Source organism: Carettochelys insculpta, chromosome 6 (genome assembly GCF_033958435.1).
Source record: "Carettochelys insculpta isolate YL-2023 chromosome 6, ASM3395843v1, whole genome shotgun sequence".
Classification (NCBI taxonomy): Eukaryota; Metazoa; Chordata; order Testudines; family Carettochelyidae; genus Carettochelys; species Carettochelys insculpta.
The window spans coordinates 118,177,175-118,195,171 of NC_134142.1; the positions used below are offsets into that span (position 1 = coordinate 118,177,175).

General features: G+C 47.5%; 2 protein-coding genes across 4 annotated transcripts in view; one reads left to right on the forward strand and one right to left on the reverse strand.

Moving 5' to 3' along the window:
* LOC142014830 (acyl-CoA 6-desaturase-like) overlaps positions 1-5,519 on the forward strand; it is a 45,215-nt gene extending 39,696 nt beyond the window's left edge. The window contains exon 13 of the mRNA XM_074998004.1: positions 3,379-5,519. The gene's annotated coding sequence lies outside the window, so the exon portion shown is untranslated. The remainder of the gene's footprint in view (positions 1-3,378) is intronic.
* Positions 5,520-5,738: 219 nt separating this feature from the next.
* Positions 5,739-17,997, reverse strand: part of LOC142014834 (uncharacterized) — a 30,824-nt gene continuing 18,565 nt past the window's right edge. For all 3 annotated transcript variants that reach the window (XM_074998017.1, XM_074998016.1, XM_074998014.1), the window contains one exon: positions 5,739-7,906. The gene's annotated coding sequence lies outside the window, so the exon portion shown is untranslated. The remainder of the gene's footprint in view (positions 7,907-17,997) is intronic.

Sequence of the window (17,997 nt, forward strand, 5' to 3'; positions counted from 1 at the left end):
CCCCACCCTTTTTAGGGCATGGAGCTGGGCCCTCCTCCCACCTTGCCCTCTGGGTCTATGGCAGCTGTTGGCCGCCCACCCCTGGCACTAGCTGACCTAATTAGGACATTTCAAGTACTCCCATGGCTGTATAAACAGCCCGACAGCAGGTCATTCTATGTGTCTGGCGTTGAGTCAAGGAAGTGTTCAAATCCAGTACGTGAATGGATTTAAGATGGGATTTAAAACTTGTTTACCTGAGGGGGAAGCTAATGCACAGTAGGGGAGTGTGATTTCTAAAACAAAGCACAGGTTTGCTTGCTAATTGATCTTTGTAGGCCCTGCTGGTGCACGCTGAGTTCCACCCCCCCACCCCCCGGCCCATACACTTTTACATAATACTTTTAAAGCATGGCTTGTGTCGCCAAGCCCTGTGATTTAAGGTTGAATCTTGTATTTCGTTCAGGATCCATTGTGTTAGTGGTGTTCTTTCTGAGTGCTTCCAATTCTGCAGCAGAGAAGAAACAGCTCTTTCTTGTCTTGAATCCCCAAGCCAGACTCTCAAGCCATAAGAGCACCTGAGGGCCAGACCCACCTGGACCATCGATGGATAGGATAGGATTTACAGCTCCAGTTATGTCTGTCTGTCTGCTTGTGCCAAATTACTACCTTCTAACCAGCCATATTTAGCAGGCGTGGTTTGTGATGCTCTCCAAGAGCCCTCTGTTTGATGATAGACCCAGCCCTCTCATTTTGTGGGGGATGAGTTCTTGTAATGATTATTTAAGCCATTGAAAATACGTGTCTCAGCATACTGCATGTTCATCAGATATGCATACAGCATATTGCGTCCAGTTCTGGGCCCCCCAGTATAGAAAGGATGCGGATGCATTGAAGTGGGTTCCGTAGAAGGCAACAAAAATTATTAAAGGGCTAGAGCACATGACCTACGAGGCAAGGTTGAGGGATTTGGGCTTATTTAGCTTGCAGAGGGAAAGGCGGAGGGGCTATTTGATAGCCTTCAACTTCGTGAAGTGGGGGGTTCTAAAAGGGATGGAGAGAAACTGTTCTCAGTGGTGACAGATGGCAGAACAAGGAGCAAAGGTCTGAAGTTACAGCAGGAGAGGTGTAGGTTTGATATTAGAAAAATTACTTCACTAGGAGGCTGGTGAAGCACTGGATGCGTTACTGAGCGAGGTGGTGGAATCTCCATCCCTAGAGATTTTTATGTCCTGGCTTGACAAAGTCCTGGCTGGGATGATCTAGTTGGGGTTGATCCTGCTTTGGGTGGGGGGAGGGCTGGACTAGATGACCTCCTGAGGTTGCTGCCAGCCCTAGAATTCTATGATTCTGGGACACTTTTGTATTAGTGGGTGTAAACCTTGAGGAGTGCCTTCCTCTGTGCATGAAGTTGGAGCCACAGAACATTCTTGTGTTCCGAATACAGAAGAAACTAAACTTTACTGAACATGTCTGCACTTTATGGGTACAGTAAACTCTTTCATATCCAACATTCTGTCATCCGGAGCTCTCAAATAATCAGCATTCTGTCATCCAGAGATCTCAAATAAACGGCATTTTAACCACAAGTAAATTTTAGTTACATTTGCCATAAGTACAGTATAGTGAAAGTAAATACAGCAAAAATAGTGTACATTTGCAGTGTACAATACCACTCGTTGGTTAATAAAGTACTCTGCATACATTTTTGTTTGTTTCTTAATAGCTGATCTTGTTTTCTTTAGTGTTCTACATTGCTAGGTATACCTTTCTAGTATCCAGAATATTTGAATTTCCGGCAATCTCCTGGTCTCCGTGCTGTGAGATATGAAAGAGTTTACTGCATCTACACAACATTGATAAAATATTTGAAGCTCTATACTAACACACAACTAATGTAATATCTGGGGTGGATTTTTCAGACAGTTTCATCTTCTATTATGCTACAAATTCTGGTAGAGATCTCCACAGCATCTTAACGCTTTCTTCAGTATAGAAAAGGCTCTGCTCAACTCCAGAGTTAAATGTGAAGAGGAGCACCCTTGCATCACTCTCAAGACTGGTTTCAGGCTCAGCTAATGTAGTCAATATACAGCTTCTGCTAATGTAAAAGGAAGAATCAGTTCTCACGAGAACTAAACTCTAAGGTTGTTTTATTTAGCATACAGCTTTTTAGCTACTATTGTTATTTTTAAGCCACGTAATGACAACAGCCATTTTGAACGCAAAGGCTATGTCTACACTAGCCCCAAACTTCGAAATGGCCATGTAAATGGCCATTTTGAAGTTTACTAATGAAGCGCTGAAATACATATTCAGCGCCTCATTAGCATGCGGGCAGCCGCGGCACTTCGAAATTGACGCGGCTCGCCCAGATGGGGCTCCTTTTCGAAAGGCCCCCACCTACTTTAAGTCCCCTTATTCCTATGAGCAGATGGAAATAAGGGGACGTCAGAGTAGGTGGGGTCCTTTCGAAAAGGAGCCCTATCAGGACGAGCCGCGTGGCAGTGAGCCGCGTCAATTTCGAAGTGCCGCAGCCACCCACATGCTAATGAGGCGCTGAATATGTATTTCAGCGCTTCATTAGTAAACTTCGAAATGGCCATTTACATGGCCATTTCGAAGTTTCGGGATAGTGTAGACACAGCCAAAGAGAAGTTATGTAATGCCAGAAGAGGCTGGAAGACCTCTGCTTTAATAACCCCCTACTGAACTTTAATCTTTACACAAAATGTTAAGGTAATTTCCAAAGCCCATAGCAACAGAGAAGTCAAATTAAGCGTACAACCAGAAATGGACAGTTTTGCTGGCCAGGGCAGAAAATGCTTGCATATCTCCCCACTCCAAGTGGTTGAACCATTCTTCTTTAAATGCACACATGCCATTGGCCAATAAGTGATGGAGAACAAAAGAGAAAGCTGAGCAGCACGGCAGTACTGCATCCCTTCTAGATCCATGCAGGTAACTCCACAGATTTCAGTGCAACTGTGTATATAGGTTAGATCTGGCATCAGTGTTCATGGAAGCAAAGGACTGTTTAGGCAAAAAGCAAGGCTTCCCACACAACGCTGCTAATATACTTCAGACCCATCTAGCAGCACTCCTGACCTTCTAGTGGTAGCACCACTGGTGTGAAAGACTAGATTTACTTATTACCTGCTCTAACCCTCAATTAAGTCAACCTCAGCTGTTGCTGCTACTGTCTTGTCAGTGACTTCATTGGGAATTGGACAAAGCTTAATTCTTACCACTTTCCCAGATGGCTTTCAGCACTAATACATCACTTGGCCTGGTAACCTGGAGGTCATTAGGAGAACTGGAGGGGTCTCTCTGATTTTGCAGTGGAAAGAGATAACAAACTGGGTTAAAGAGTGACTGATATTTCCATTGAATTCTCAGGGTGACTTCCTAAGGTGATTAGACAGGGAGATTAACACGTTGAGCCAGAGGAGCTGAGGACAGAAGGCGGCTACCTTTGAATCACGTGACCATGCGTCTCTCCTGCTAGAAGAATGCTTACAATTGGGGACTATAAATAGAACTGCAAGCAGGAAGTCTTAAAGGAGCATTCATAGCAAGTTCTGCATATGCTCATGAACCTGCCAAAGTTCTCCCACAACCGCGAACATTTGCTCCAGAGGCCATGAACAACATACTGTTCTTGGGAGTCTGTACATACCTTCATTAAGTCTCCAGTGACCAGACACATCCTCAGTAGCTCTCCAGGTGACCTTTCTGCCTTCTTTTTCAGACTCTCCTTTTGCAGTTTCTCCACTCTGCTCCACCTGTCTGTTAAGAGTCCCTCAGGGAATTGTTTGTAGCCCCTTGTGCCTACCACTGGATGACCTCACTCAACCACTTACCAGGCACCATCTACTTTGCCGGGGTTTCCTGTCTCAATATCCTCTCCATTTCCTTTTGTCGCTCATCTTTATGCCTTTTTACATGCTGTGCCCAGGTATGATCCAGCGGGTCTACTTTCAAAATACTGTATTACTCAGCATGAGAAAGGATGGCAGAATCAGTATCTTATGGGGCAGATCCAACACTCAGTCAGGTATTTTTCCATACACTTCATTGGACAGTAGATCAGACCCTTAGTCGTGACAAGACAAGTGAATGTATCCAGTGCTACACCGCTCAGCCGCTATCTTTATTTCTCTATGTCTATGTCTGCACTATGAAATGAAATGAAATTTGTCAACTTTTTAATGCTAGATTTTATAAAGTTGAATTTGACTTTCCACAAATGTTCAGAAAGTTAACTTGGTGTGTCTCAGTTGCCTCACCTATTGTTAACTGCATGAGCAATGCATTATGGATACTTATCCTACAGTGCCTATCACCCTGTTGCATTCTGGGTTTTTGTGCCAGTGTCTCATAGGAAAGAAAAAGCACTGGGAGTGCTTGGGGGTGTCTGATGTCATCATCCCAGAGTGCAAAGCACCCACCTCCACCCTTGCTGGAAAACAAACAGCTGACACAAGTGATTTCACACCACTTTTCAGGCAATTTTTCTCAAAGCCTGCTCCTGGCTCATGCCACTGCTCAGCACTCTCATGGATCCTCAACAGCTTATAACCATTGAACAGTGTGTTATGGCCAATTCCTGAAGTGTCACGGAGTATTTATTTAGACAGAGTCAGTGGGGAGGATGAGTTGGCTGAGGAGAAAGAGGATGATTCGGATGATGAAACTGAAGAACTGGAGACCAGGAATGCAGAGCTGCAGGGTGCATTGCTTGCAGTGAAGAGCTGTTTCTGGAGACGTGAAACCAGCACACAGTGGTGGAACCAAATCAGTTTGACAGTCTGGGACAATCAGCAGTGGCTGCAGAACGTCCACATGCACAAAACCACTTTCATGGAACTTTGTGATTTGCTGTCCCCTGCCCTGAAGCACAGCGATACCAGAATGAGACCTGCTTTGACAGTTCACAAGCGAGTGGCAATTGCGCTGTGGAAATCTGAAACATCTAACAGCTACCAGTCAGCAGGAAATCAATTTGAGGATGGACAGATCTACAGTGGGTGCCATGGTGAGGGAGGTATCCAATGTCATCTGTCACTGTCTGATGCAGAAGACCATGACTCTGGGAAATACCCAGCACATAGTGGACAGCTTGCTGCCAGGAGGTTTCCTAACTACAGTGGCGCAATAGATGGAACATACATCCCCATCTGTAGCCTCAGAATACATAAACAAGGGGTACTCCTCCATGGTGTTGCAGGAGTCAGTGGATACAAAGGTCATTTCACGAACATCTACGTGGGATGGTCAGGAAAGGTGCACAATGTGCACATTTTTAGAAATTCAGGTCTGTACAGAAAGCTCCTGGATGGGTCTTTCTTCCCAGACCAGAAAATCAAGATTGGCACCATGGAGATGCCCATAGTGATACTGGGCAGCTCTGCTTATCCTCTGTGCCCTTGTCTCATGAAGCCATATACACAGACACCCTGGACCACAATTAGGAGCGCTTCAGCTACAGGTTAAGCAAGTGCAGAATGATGGTGGAATGTGCCTTTGGCCATTTGAAAGCCAGAATCAGGTGCCTTTTGACACATTTGGACCTTTTCCATACCAACATCCCCCACCATGGATGTCGTGTGCTGTATTCTCCGTAATATATGCAGATCAAAGGAGGATAATTTCATGCCAGCCTGGGTTGCAGATGTCAGGAGCAGGGCTTATACACAGCCAGACACAAAGGCATTCATCAATGCACATGCAGAAACAACAGCAATCAGGGAGGCTTTGAAAAATAGCTTTATGAATGAGCAGACAGCCACATGATTCTGCTGCATTTAACTATTGTTAATAGTTTCACCCCCAAAAATGATGTGCGCTTGACCTTTATGAAAGTACCGCCAGGTGCACCCCAATCCATGTAACCCATAAACAATATCATGGTTTTCACAAAAGCATTCTTTTTCTATGGGGGCGGGTGTTAAGGAGTAGGAAAAAGAAGGGAATCCTGGTGTCATGTGTGGTAGAATGTGAGCCTTTTCCAGTGTGGAGAGGTCCTGGGCATGGAGCGAGAGACCATCCTTGCTCTCCCTCACACTGCATGGCTGATCTTCCTTGCCCTCCCTTTCTGATCCCAGATTCCCCTTTCCCCTACAGACCTGTAATAATGTGGCACCACTGATTGCAGCAGTCTGAAGGTTATCTCGGTGTCTGTGCAACTAACAGTTGCCCTGACCTACCAGGAACATTATGTGACTTCAGTGGGGCAACTGTCCATTTGCATGTTACAGCTCACTTTAGCCCCCAGCTAATTCAGAAAACTATGTGATACAGGCCAAAGTTTGGCTGCCCTGCCAGTTAGGGTGAAATCTGTTTTTAACGCTTAGCAGTTTATTGCTTCATTGCTTGTTTAAAGGAAGGCTACCAGGCTAACACTGAAACACTTGTCCAACAGATGGTAGTTGGGTGATGGTGCCACGGACTACTCTGACACATACATCTTCTGCATCCTGGCAGCAACTCCTTATGGTCCTCAGCACAGGGGGTCTGCTAGGATGCGGGGAGAGGAAGCACATGCAGTAGGCACATGCAGTTATCTTGGAGGTCATAACTGCCTAGAGCAGCCTATCGTACCTGTCTGCTCTGATCTATATTGGGGCTACACAGAACCAGGCCTCGAATGAGGGACACCTTTCCAACTCCTTTGTGCTCCCTCCCCACAAAATAGCTTTCACTGCAGACAATCTTGCCCAAGATTTCTAACCTGACACTGAACCTTTACGGTCCTTGAAAGGTAATGTTTGGTGGCAGGCTAAGTGCATTATGTGATGCTATAATGATATATTGCTGCAAGTTCTGCAGTGATTGCCACTGTTTTGCATTTTAGCCAGACTGAGGGTCCTCTCCTCCCATTCAAAGGCTGCAGTCATGCTGGAAACTTTGTGAAGGAGCTGTCTTATGCTCTACAACAGCATTTCCCAAAGTGTGGTCAACGGCCCAATACCAGTCCATGGGAAAAAAATACTGGTCCTTAGGAAATATACAGATTATCATGCACGATCCCATTAATTTGGTACATTTCGTATTTTCCCACTTAATTAAGGTAATAACAATAAGTTAGTCACTTAAGTATTTTATGTCAAGGTTTATATTATTATTATTGTGAATAAACAAACAGTGAACGTTTATTCTTTTTTTTTTTTTTTTTATAATGCATTTATATTTTGGGGCTGCAAAAAAAAGTACTGAAAAAAAATGGGTTCCAGCTACATAAAGTTTGGAAAACCCTGCTCTGTAGCATTACATCTGTTCTTAGTCTGCCCCTCTCTGTCTGGATCTGAAACAAACTTGCATCTGTTGGTTCCCAGGAGCACAATAACACAAATCGCTCCTCTGTACCTTGCGGGACAACCTGACCTACTTTGCAAAGTCTGCCTCCTTTAGAGTCTGTCCAAATCTTTGGTGGGGCGGGGGGGAATGGACAGGAAGGACAATCCTGGGGAATTACTGTTGCTGGCCAGCTACCATTTTTAGTCTTGTAATTTCACTTTCCCTCTTCCTGGCACTCAAAATCGGTTTAAAATTCTACACATGTGGGCCCACCACAGAAACAAAAGCACATTAATCCCTTCCAAGCACTTGAACGTAGCGTAGCCTCAACCAGATTATTTGAGATAATGCAATTCCATCCTTATGGGAAAAAACCCTTGCTAATATAATCCTGCGTTCCCACCCAGCTGTGTCAGTCACAGCCAGAAGCCCTCCCACTGACTCCCACCCCAGCTCAGCTGTATAGGATAGAGAAGGATCCACTAGACTTGTCAGGGGGAGAGAAGACTTGGGTGTTGATCCCAGCTGTATCACTGCCTTGTGTGACCAGGGCAAGTCAATGCACCATGCCTCAGTTTCCTCTTCTGTAAGAATGGACTAACGATACTGACTTCCTTTGTAAAGCGCACTGAAATAAAGCACATTGAGATATACTGGGTTGCTTTGTGCTAGATATTGTATACACAGGTAGGAAAATTGCCCCATGCCTGAAGACTTTACAATAGGATGAGATACAATAGGGTTGATAAAACACCAAGAGCATGGGGAGGCCCAGATGACAGTGAAATGATCATATTTGATATAACATACCCATCACAGGCTCAGAGACTCTCACCCCATGGTGGGAGGTCTGGAAGTATTACTGTCTCTACTTTGCAGGTAAGAAAACCAAAGCACAGAAAGCTAAGGAACTTGCTGAAGGTCACCCAGGAAAGAGTGTAGTAGGCTGGAAGGAAAATGCAGATTTATTGATTCCACATCCTCTCTGCATTACCCACAGGACCACTCATTTCTCACTCCAGACCATCTGATCTTGCAAACCTAGTGATGCTAGGGTTAGTCATTACTTGGATGACAGACATCTTTGGAAAACACAGGAGCTGGCAGTTCAGCAGATGGCACAGACTCTTGGTTCTGACTCAGTATCCAGCACAGAGGCCCTTATATGGTTGTGCATGTATGTCTATTAAGACTGCAAGGTTGCCCACAGTCATGCAGCTGTATATTAGTAGCTAAACTGGGATTGGAACTGCTGTTCTCCCTAGTGTCATCCCTTGCCCTAACCCAACAGTCCCTTACTAAGAGCAAATGTTTGTACACAGCCAGCCTGCCCCTCAGTGTGGGGTGATACAACTGCTACCAGCTACAACATTCCAGGAGAAAGAATTGACCCGGGAAGAACAGGTTAAGGTCACATGCAGATGCTTTGCTGCTTAACAAGCTCCTGGGAGTAGAGGGGATAGAGTAAAACCTGATTTGCAAAGCAATATCCCCTAACTTAATACGCAATCTTGATAAGAATGTTCTTTATGGCAGGAAAGAGGATTGGTGAGTGAGAGGAGTGGAAAAACAAAGGAGTCAATTCTCTTCATTTTGCCTGCTAGACCAAGGTAAACACATCTGTGGAACAGAGATGTTGACCTCTCCCTGGAGGGGCTCATCAGACTTTCTAAAGTCCAGCAAGGAAGGACCCCCATTTTCATACAGCCCCAATCTAATGGGTAGCTGAGTGAACAGGGAAAAAATGTACATAGCCCTGAGCACAGCAAGTTATGTCTGCACCGCGGCTGGGAGGTGTGATTCCCAGTACAGGTAGACATTCTAGCTCAGCTTGGGCTAGCTGCCCAAGTTCAAGTGTGCCTGGCCCCCTCAACTCACGCTCAGGGGGCTAATCCGAGCCACTACCTGAGCAGCAGCGTCCTCACTTCTCTAACATGCTAGCTCAAGCTGAGATAAAGAGAGCCAACCCACCTGAGCTGCCAATCACCACCCTAACCTGCCTCCCCCTCCCCTCCAGCAGTGTAGACACACTCACACAGAAGTCACCTTTCAAAAATCACCCCAAAGTCTGTGCTGTCCTCAGGTATATGGGTGAAACTCCCATTAAATTAACTTCAACGAGGTAACCCAGAGCAGACTTGCGTTCTTCCTGCAGGGTACCTTAGCCTGTAAAGCTACGGAGGGAATGTGAGCTCCAGGGGCTGGCAAGAGGATATAAACATTTTCACCTCTAGGATTACAGCTCAAATCCAGTACAGAAGCCTCATGACTGAAGCTGGCACCATCTGATGTCTATTTAGAGGCCTAAGAACCAAACAGAGCAAGAGGGTGAGGTCTCATCCCATTCCTACTGCGGCCACCATCCACATAACACCCAGCCTCAAGTGACTCCATATGAGGGCTAAGGTACATTGGCAGAGCACAGAAGGGACCAAATTTGTCATGACCGGTGCAGTGCCAGCTCTGTGGACAAAGAGATGATTTCTGCTTCCAAGGCTGTGAAGTGGGCTGACCTGTTTCCCACAAACTACCAGGGATATAAATTGGGAGCTCCTCCATGGACCCTGGAGCCCAGGAGTATTGCTGGTATGGTCCACAGATACCCCTGCCACCTACCCTCTCCACACTGAGAGGAAGCGTAAAGGGTTTTTCCCTTTCAGCCCTGGAAACTCTTGTCCTGATGTGGAAACAGCACACGCACTCTACCAGGGCACCATCACCAAGTGCAACTTCTTATTGTTGTTAGCTCTGTGTTCCACATACAACACAATTTAGCAACAAATACAAGAGGCCTACTTCCTGCACCATCCTCAGAGCAGAGCTACATAGCTCAGCGCTCAAAATGGTGTTGGTACACCAGTCACCCCACATGATTCAGAAGATCTTGCCAAGGCAGTGCTTCTCTGGCCTGCTCTTGAAGTTCTGCAATGGTGATGCTTTGGCTAGCTGTACTTGCATGGCCATGAGCCCTTGGGCACGTGCAGATACTCAAGAGGCTTTGAGTATCATCTCCAAGCAGCGTGCACAGGTACATATGCATAGCTACGTCAAAATGCACGTGCATCTGGCCATTACAGACTAGGTTAGGAGACACCTATGTTGGAATGAGATCATGAAAGATCCTGCCAACTGCATCCTGGAAGATCCAAATTTTCATGGATAACGATTGACTCATTCATTTCGACACGCACATTCAGATAATCCTTCTAGTGCATATCTGCAGCCAGCACTGAGGGGCAGGCAACAGCCGCTTTCTATCTAAGAGTCAGAGGAGCCGGATACAGCAATAAGAATCAGTGATCGGGGAGGAAGCAGGAATGGAAGTCAGCTCTGGACTGCGACCCTTTACATTCCCATGGTTTGTTCCTGCTCTCCATCCTCAGCACTGGTTCCTAAAGCTCTCTAGTAGCAGCCTTCAGCTCCATGTGCCTGCATCCAAGTTTTGTGGATCATAACCCCTTCCAGTCTGATACCTGCATCTGGGGATTTTACCTTAATCCATCCCTATAATCAACTCATCCTTCCTTCTGCACCCTACTTACCTGCACCGTCCTAGCTCTCTACCAAAAAGACACCAAAATGCTGTGCACAGAAACATCTTATGGAGATATACCTATTGCATAGAACTGGAAGGGACCTTCAGAAGTCATCAGGTCCAGTCTCCTGCCTTCTTGGTAGGATCAAGCACCACCCCGACAAGAACGGAGCTCACAATGCTGGGTTTAGCAAGCCAACGCTCAAACCACTGAGCTATGCCTCCCCTATCGCAACCCGCTTCACATCACAAAACATGCAAACAAACAAGCTATCCTGAACAAATGACTGGGAAACTTTTAGCCACAAAGGGCAGCTGCTTAGCCTTGTTAAAAGTGGCTGGAATTTCATAATTGCAGCGGCAATGCAAGCCAGGTGGGTTGGGAGGAATGATGAGTCCCCTACACGCACTGTCGCTCTCCCCTGCAGAAGGCTGGCTTGCCAACTTCTGGATTCCAGAGGGAAAAGCACAGGTCGGGGAAGGGCATAAAGAAAAGCGAATACACCAAGGGACATATACTTTTGTGGTCTGGACTACACGGCAGGCAATGGAGTTACAATAGGGATTAATCTGACTTGTTAAAGACTAACCCAGAGCATACTGGCCCTGTAGCTCCTGATGACAGAGGGAAGAAGTATTTATGTTATCAGAGGAGCCCAGTCATGAACCCAGACCCCACTGCACTGGGCACGCTACAAACCCTGGACAGAAGCCACACGTCCCCCATCCCAAAGAGCTCATGCTCTAAGACAAGGAAGAACAGGAGGGTACAGAGAGGTGAAGGAGTCCAAGTGAACAAGGAGACAATGTCTTTGCATACTAGGGTAGGTGTTGTCAAACTATTGAGGCATCCTGGCAAAGAGGAGTTTTAAGGAAGGATCTAAAGTAGGAAAATGGGGCAGCTCTGTGGATGATGAGGAGGAGAATCTCTCAAGCATGAGGGGCAGCCTTAGAAGAGCACCGAAGCGCTTTTTGGAAATTCTCCAAGTGGGTGATGGAGGCTGGAATCATGGACTGATCAGAAGTGACAGCTGGTATCTTGTGATCACGGAGGACAAATAGCTTACGTGTGAAGTTACAGAGAAGGGGGAGACAATGGAAGGATTCCAAGAGCGAGAAGACGTGGTCAAAGCAAAAAGGACAAGAAGTCCTGTGGCACCTTATAGACTAGCAGATTTATGGGAGTGTGAGCTTTCATGGGTAAAGACCAGAGTTGTCAGATGCATCTGATGAAGTGGATCTTTATCCACGAAAGCTTAAGCTCCAATACATTTTTTTAGTCTATAAGGTGCCACAGGACCTCTCACTGTTTTTGTGGATACAGACTAATACGGCTACCTCTCTGATACTGGTCAAAGCAAAGCTATGCTTGCAGGAGCATTCTGAATAAAGAGGAGCTGGGCAAGATTACATTTGTCAAGGCAGAGAGCAAATGTTGAAGAGTGAATCACCAGTAAACATGCCTTCTCATAGCTCAGAATGATGGAGGTTCTCATCTGCACTCCCTGCTCACAGTCACCCCTGCCCTGCAGTGGACTGCTTCTTTTCACGACTGAGGCCTCTGGCCAGGACAATTTAAAGCCTCACATCTTTCAGGGTATCGTTCACCCAAACAATAAAACACAGCATCCTCTGCTGATTATTCTGCTACATCCCACTTGTTGCTCAGCAATGCATTTCCAGCTTCCTGCCCGGAATCCCCATCCAACAGAATGCAGGAAAAATGCCAAACAACTAATGCCATTTCTGCCCAGTTAATCACACTAGGGCCTCCCCACCTGCCTGTTCTGGTGCAATGACCCCGCTGGGTAAGATCCAGTGCAGAGAAAGAAATAGAGGCAGAAGATTTGGAGGTGTGAGTCAGAGGTGACCAAAAAGGCAGATGGGAATGGAGGACCTGGGATTCGATGAAGTCCGAGTACAGTTGTATATCTAGGATTCTGGCAGAACTGAGAGAGGAGAGCATAAATTTATGGTGGAGAAAGTCAAGGTGGTCATCATGGGACTGCCAAAGATGCTCCACAGCATGAGAGCTGGAGCAGAGGAGAAGCATGCTGGGGGTGAACCAGGGCTGGGGAAGTGGGGGTGGACCTCGGGATGAGAGAGAGGGCCTAAAGAATCAAGGGAGGATGAGAGTGAGAAAGGAGCAACTGGGTAAAACCTGAGTGGCACTGTGACCCCCATGCACCCAGCTGCAGTACCCAGAGTATGTGCTGTGACTGTGGGGTTAGTGGGGGGCAGGCTTGCTCTCCAGCCCTGCCCCCTACTCAAGCCTCCCCAGGGATTAGGGTTAGAGAGCTGCCACAGGGAGGGTGCTGCTACAGGTGATGGTTGCCACCACGGCAGTTTTACTATAAATAGGCTTGGCCAGGATCAATTTTTATTGGTATATGTCAAGAAACGTCAGTTTCTCCACCCACACACAAACCAAGGGCAGTCAATTTCCATCCATAATGACTGAAATGTACCGACCGGGAAATATGAAAAATGCTGTTTGTGAATTTGCCAAATTCAGAATTCGTTCTTTTGAATGAAGCTTTTTACAGAGGGGCAGGCAAAGGAGTAGGAAAACCAGGATTATCGATTTAAGGATATTTATTCTCTATAGTTATAACACAAACTGCCAACATGACATGTTGCAATGGTTGATGAAGCTTTACCTGTTAGAATCTCAATGTCAATTCTCATCAATTAATTGTTGTCTGACACAGACCCCAGCAAATCCCACAACTGTGAAAACTTAAAAATCAATACTTGAAAATAGGTTGAAAAATAAACAGTGATGTGATCCCAATTTTAAAAGCAGACTCCCCCGGAGTTCTGCCAAGTCCATATCATACCATATTGGGAGGCCAAAGACCAAGTCAAGCGAACAGCCTTCTCCAGTCCAGCACTATCTCCAGATCTAAAGAAGTGGGTCTGCCCCTGGAAAGCTCATCACCTGATAAATTACTGAGTTAGTCTCTAAAGCGCTACAGGGCTGCTTTTTTGTTTTGTTAAGATACAGACTACCACGGCTACCTCTCTGCTACTAGCCCTGGTGAAGAGAGGGAGAGGGGAACCAAGACTGCATCAGAAAGGAAGAGGTGAAGGGGACGAGATGTGCAGTTGAGGGGATTACAGGGATCAACATGCAAGCTGAAGTCCCTAAGGATGAGGGTGAGAGAGAAAAAGAGAGCCAGGAATCAAAGTCAGAGAGGAAGGCTGATGATGAGGAGCTGGATGGATGACAGCAACCTAGAAGGAGAGAGATGGGTCAAAGGGAAGAGTCTAGTACAGGGTTTCCCAACCTATGGGTCAGAACCCAAACATGGGCAGCTCCACAGGTGGCTCTTAAGAAGCCATTCACACTCCTGAAGTGGTTCTTAACTCTTAATTGGATTAATGGCCGTCAGGCACTTAAACCAATCAATTTTACTGAGAACCATTTCAGTTGCAGGGCAGAGAACTGCATACCTGAGGAGCAGCGCCCAGCTCAGGTAAGGTGGGGGCCTGAGTCCAAGGTTGGAAAGGAGGGCAGGCAGAACTGATCAGCTCCCTGCCTTCCAGCCTCTGCAGGACATGGGGTCCCTGCAGACCCCAGCAGGGTTCCCACAGCTGGCACTGCTGGCCAGGGCTCTGTGACCCCAGCTGGCTTCCAGTTGTGGGGGTGTCCCTGTGTTTCCTCCAGCTCCCTCTAGCCTATGAGTGACTCCTAGCCCGAGTGAGCCACCCCTTCAACACCTGAGTGACTCCCAGCCTGTGTGACTCCCCTAGCCCCCTGCAGCCCCTGAATGGCTCCTGGCCCTTGATTTGTCCTCCTTGCTTACTGTTTTTGATTCTCTGTGCCTTAAATATTGAGTCTGTCCTGGTCTGGCTATGGTCTGAAGAAGTGGGTCTGTCCCACGAAAGCTCACCTAATAAACCATTTTGCTAGTCTTTAAAGTGCTACTTGACTGCTTTTTGTTTTGATCCTGGCCCTTGAGTGTGACTCCCCTCACCCCCTCCAGACTGAGTGTGACTCCCCTAGCCCCCTGCAGCCCCTGAGTGACTCCTAGCCCCTCAGTGTGACTCCCCTAGCCCCCTCTAGGCCCTGAGCGTGACTCCCCAACCCCTGATTGTGAGGTTTAAGCCAAGGGGAGCAGTTTGGGGATGTGTCTTTCCACCACCACAACTCTGATTAACCATAGTAAATGCAGTGTTATTTTATTCATATATTTCCCCTTTTCTATGAAATAACTATTATGAATATATAAACATAAGGGGCACCATTTTACATTCTTGCCTCAGACATAAAATTAGCTAGTTATGGCTCTGCTCTCCCCACTCCCCCACCCCAGTTTTGAACTGCCTTGGGTCACCAAGTCTTCCTGAATTGTCAAAATGAGCCCCCCCAATCTGGAATAGGTTGGGAACCGCTGGTCTAGTATGTTGGCCCTCTTGATGCTGGGAGAGCATTCAGCGAGCCTTTCCGTCTCCTTCACACCCCTTGCAGGGGACCAGCCACAGTGGAACGCAGCCGGCAGAACTCGACACTAGCGCATCAGCAGAACCAGCAACTGGAAACAGAAAGAGGTCGGGTAACAAACTCTCCTCCACTTGGAGCAGCGGGACAGGGCCTGGTTCATTAGCAACAGGGGCAAGGGACCTTTGCACAGCTCCCGGTGAACTGTGGCACAGTTGGTGCTGTGCTCCAGCGCTTCTCTAAAATACACAAATAAATGGAAGAGCTGCGCCGGGGCAGAGGCTAGTCAAAGACCTGGCTTTGTTGCCCTGCCAGAGTTCCTGTGTGACAGGGCAGGGGGGAGTCTGATAGCCTCTCTGTGCTGCAGTTCCCCATCAGAAATGAGCTATCAGCACTACCCTACCTCACAGGGCTGCTACATATATTAAAGACTGAGGTGCTCAGATGTGAGGGCAACACAGACTACATAAGTAACTGAGAGAAATATCACTCTTCCTGCTGGTACGCCTCAAATGGAGCTAGAATGCAGCGAACGCTGGGGGATGTAGAATGACAAGTTCAGGAATGAACCTGAACAAGCATCCCTTGCTGGCCAGGGGGACATTCCACTTCTCTCCCACCCCAGCCCCAGGGATTTCCCTCTTTTTCTTCACACTACCCTAGGACTCCTCTTCCAACGATGGACTAACTCCTCACCCAGGCACTGAGAAGAGGATATGGGAGGAACGTCTCCTTCTCCACACAGTCTTGTGCAGCCATGGAACAGGCTTGAGGCTGCTTCAGCTCTGAGCAGCTGGCTCTTCTCACTACTGGCTGAACAAGCCCTGTGCCAAATGGCCTTTGCCCTTTTAATCTGGATCCAGCCTGAGGATCCAGCCATTTACTAGCTCATTCTGCTCCTTCAAACCGGTGTCACTCATTGAGCTGTCCTCACCTCTAATTAAGAAGCCTTCCTTTGGCAGTCTGGCAGCTGCACTTTCTGGTTCAAAGCTGGCAACGTGTGCCTGAATCAAGCCCATAGGGCTGAGGGTGTTAATGGGCTCCAGTAATGGCAAAAAAGGTGTTAATGGGCTCCAGTAATGATTGGAAAGTAACAGTCCCAGATCTAAATGCACAGAAATCTGCATTTCCACTCACTCTTGCTACGCAAGGAGAATCCATCATGGTTACAGCTTCACCCAGTGGTATCTAGGGGACATTATCACCCCCGGCACAGCTCTGAGGCCTCCTCAGAGCTCTTCAACTCAAGATCAACTCCTGAAGATGCCCCAACGGTCCAATCTAGCACCTGCTCAGAGGGATTTCTTTTCTCCTCCACAGGCTCCAGAGACTCTTCTGGGCCATCAGTGCACCAAGCTCACCTTGCTGGGAAGGGTGTTGGGGGTGAGCGTTTTATTCTCTAGCCTTGATACTGAGAATTCCTCTCCAAGTGTGTTTTCAGAGTCTGAAGGTGCCAACTTAACAGGTGCTGCAGCCCCATGAGTCGCTGGGAGATATTACACTCTATGCACTTGCAGTCTGTGGGAGGTGTCGGGGAGGGAAACAGGACGCTCTACTCCAGGGCGGTCAGTGATCCCCAATACCAGCCTGGTGGGAGGGCCTCCTTTTTAGACACGCCAATTCTTCATCCTCCGGCTGGTACTAGGAAGTTCTCTCCCAACACACTGGCTGGCACAGCGCTAGCTCTAGCTGGTTTCCAGAGGCTCCCATCCAGCTTTGTTTTTCCCAAGCTGTGTTGAGCAGTCAGTCTTTGATGTCTGCTTGGCTGACAGGTGTGGCTCAGTAGTAGCATCCTTCAGTCTATGTAGCTATGGATCGCGCCCTTCGTAGTTCCATTTGGGATCATTTGCAGCTCCGACTGTGACTGTGAAGGCCCACACGAGAGTGACAGTACTTGCTGTATCTGTTGCATGTGTAATGGGCGTCTGGCAGGTCCTTACTGTGCTTTTTGTGGTCTCGCTTCTCCTCTGCTAGCTGTCTGATCCTCATCTGACCCTTCTGAAGGCCCTTGTGTAGTTCCTGCTTCCATCTACTGTGATCATCTGCCAGCTCCTCCCAGCTGTCTGGCTCGATGTCTACCTCCCTGAGGTCTCTCTTGAAAACATCTTTGTAGTGCAACTGGGGGCGTCCAGGAGGTCTTTTGCCAGAGGCTAGCTCGCCATACAGGATGTCTTTTGGGATCCTTCTATCATTCATCCTGTGGACGTGGCCAATCCAGCGGAGCCACCACTGCCTGAGGAGGGTGTGCATGGTTGGGATTCCAGCTTGCTCAAGGACAGCGGTGTTGTCAATATCTGTCCTTCCACGATATTCCAAGGATGCGTCTGAGGCAGCGCAAGTGGAAGGCGTTCAGCCTCTTTTCCTGGCGGGCATACAGGGTCCAAGACTTGCTGCCGTAAAGGAGGGTGCTGAGGATGCAGGCTCTGTAGACTTGCATTTTGGTGTGGGTGTACAACCTGATGTTATTCCACACTCTCTTGCTGAGTCTGGACAGAGTTGTGGCTGCTTTTCCGATCCTCCTATTTAGCTCAGTCTCCAACGACAGGGTGTCAGTGATGGTGGACCCAAGGTAAGCGAACTTGTGGACGACCTCTAACGTATAGTTGTCAGTGCTGATTGATGGAGGTTCAGCAACGTCCTGACCAAGTACGTTTGTCTTCTTTAGGCTGATGGAAAACCCAAAGTCCTTGCATGCTTTGGAGAACTGATCCAGCAGTTTCTGAAGCTGGTCTTCTGTGTG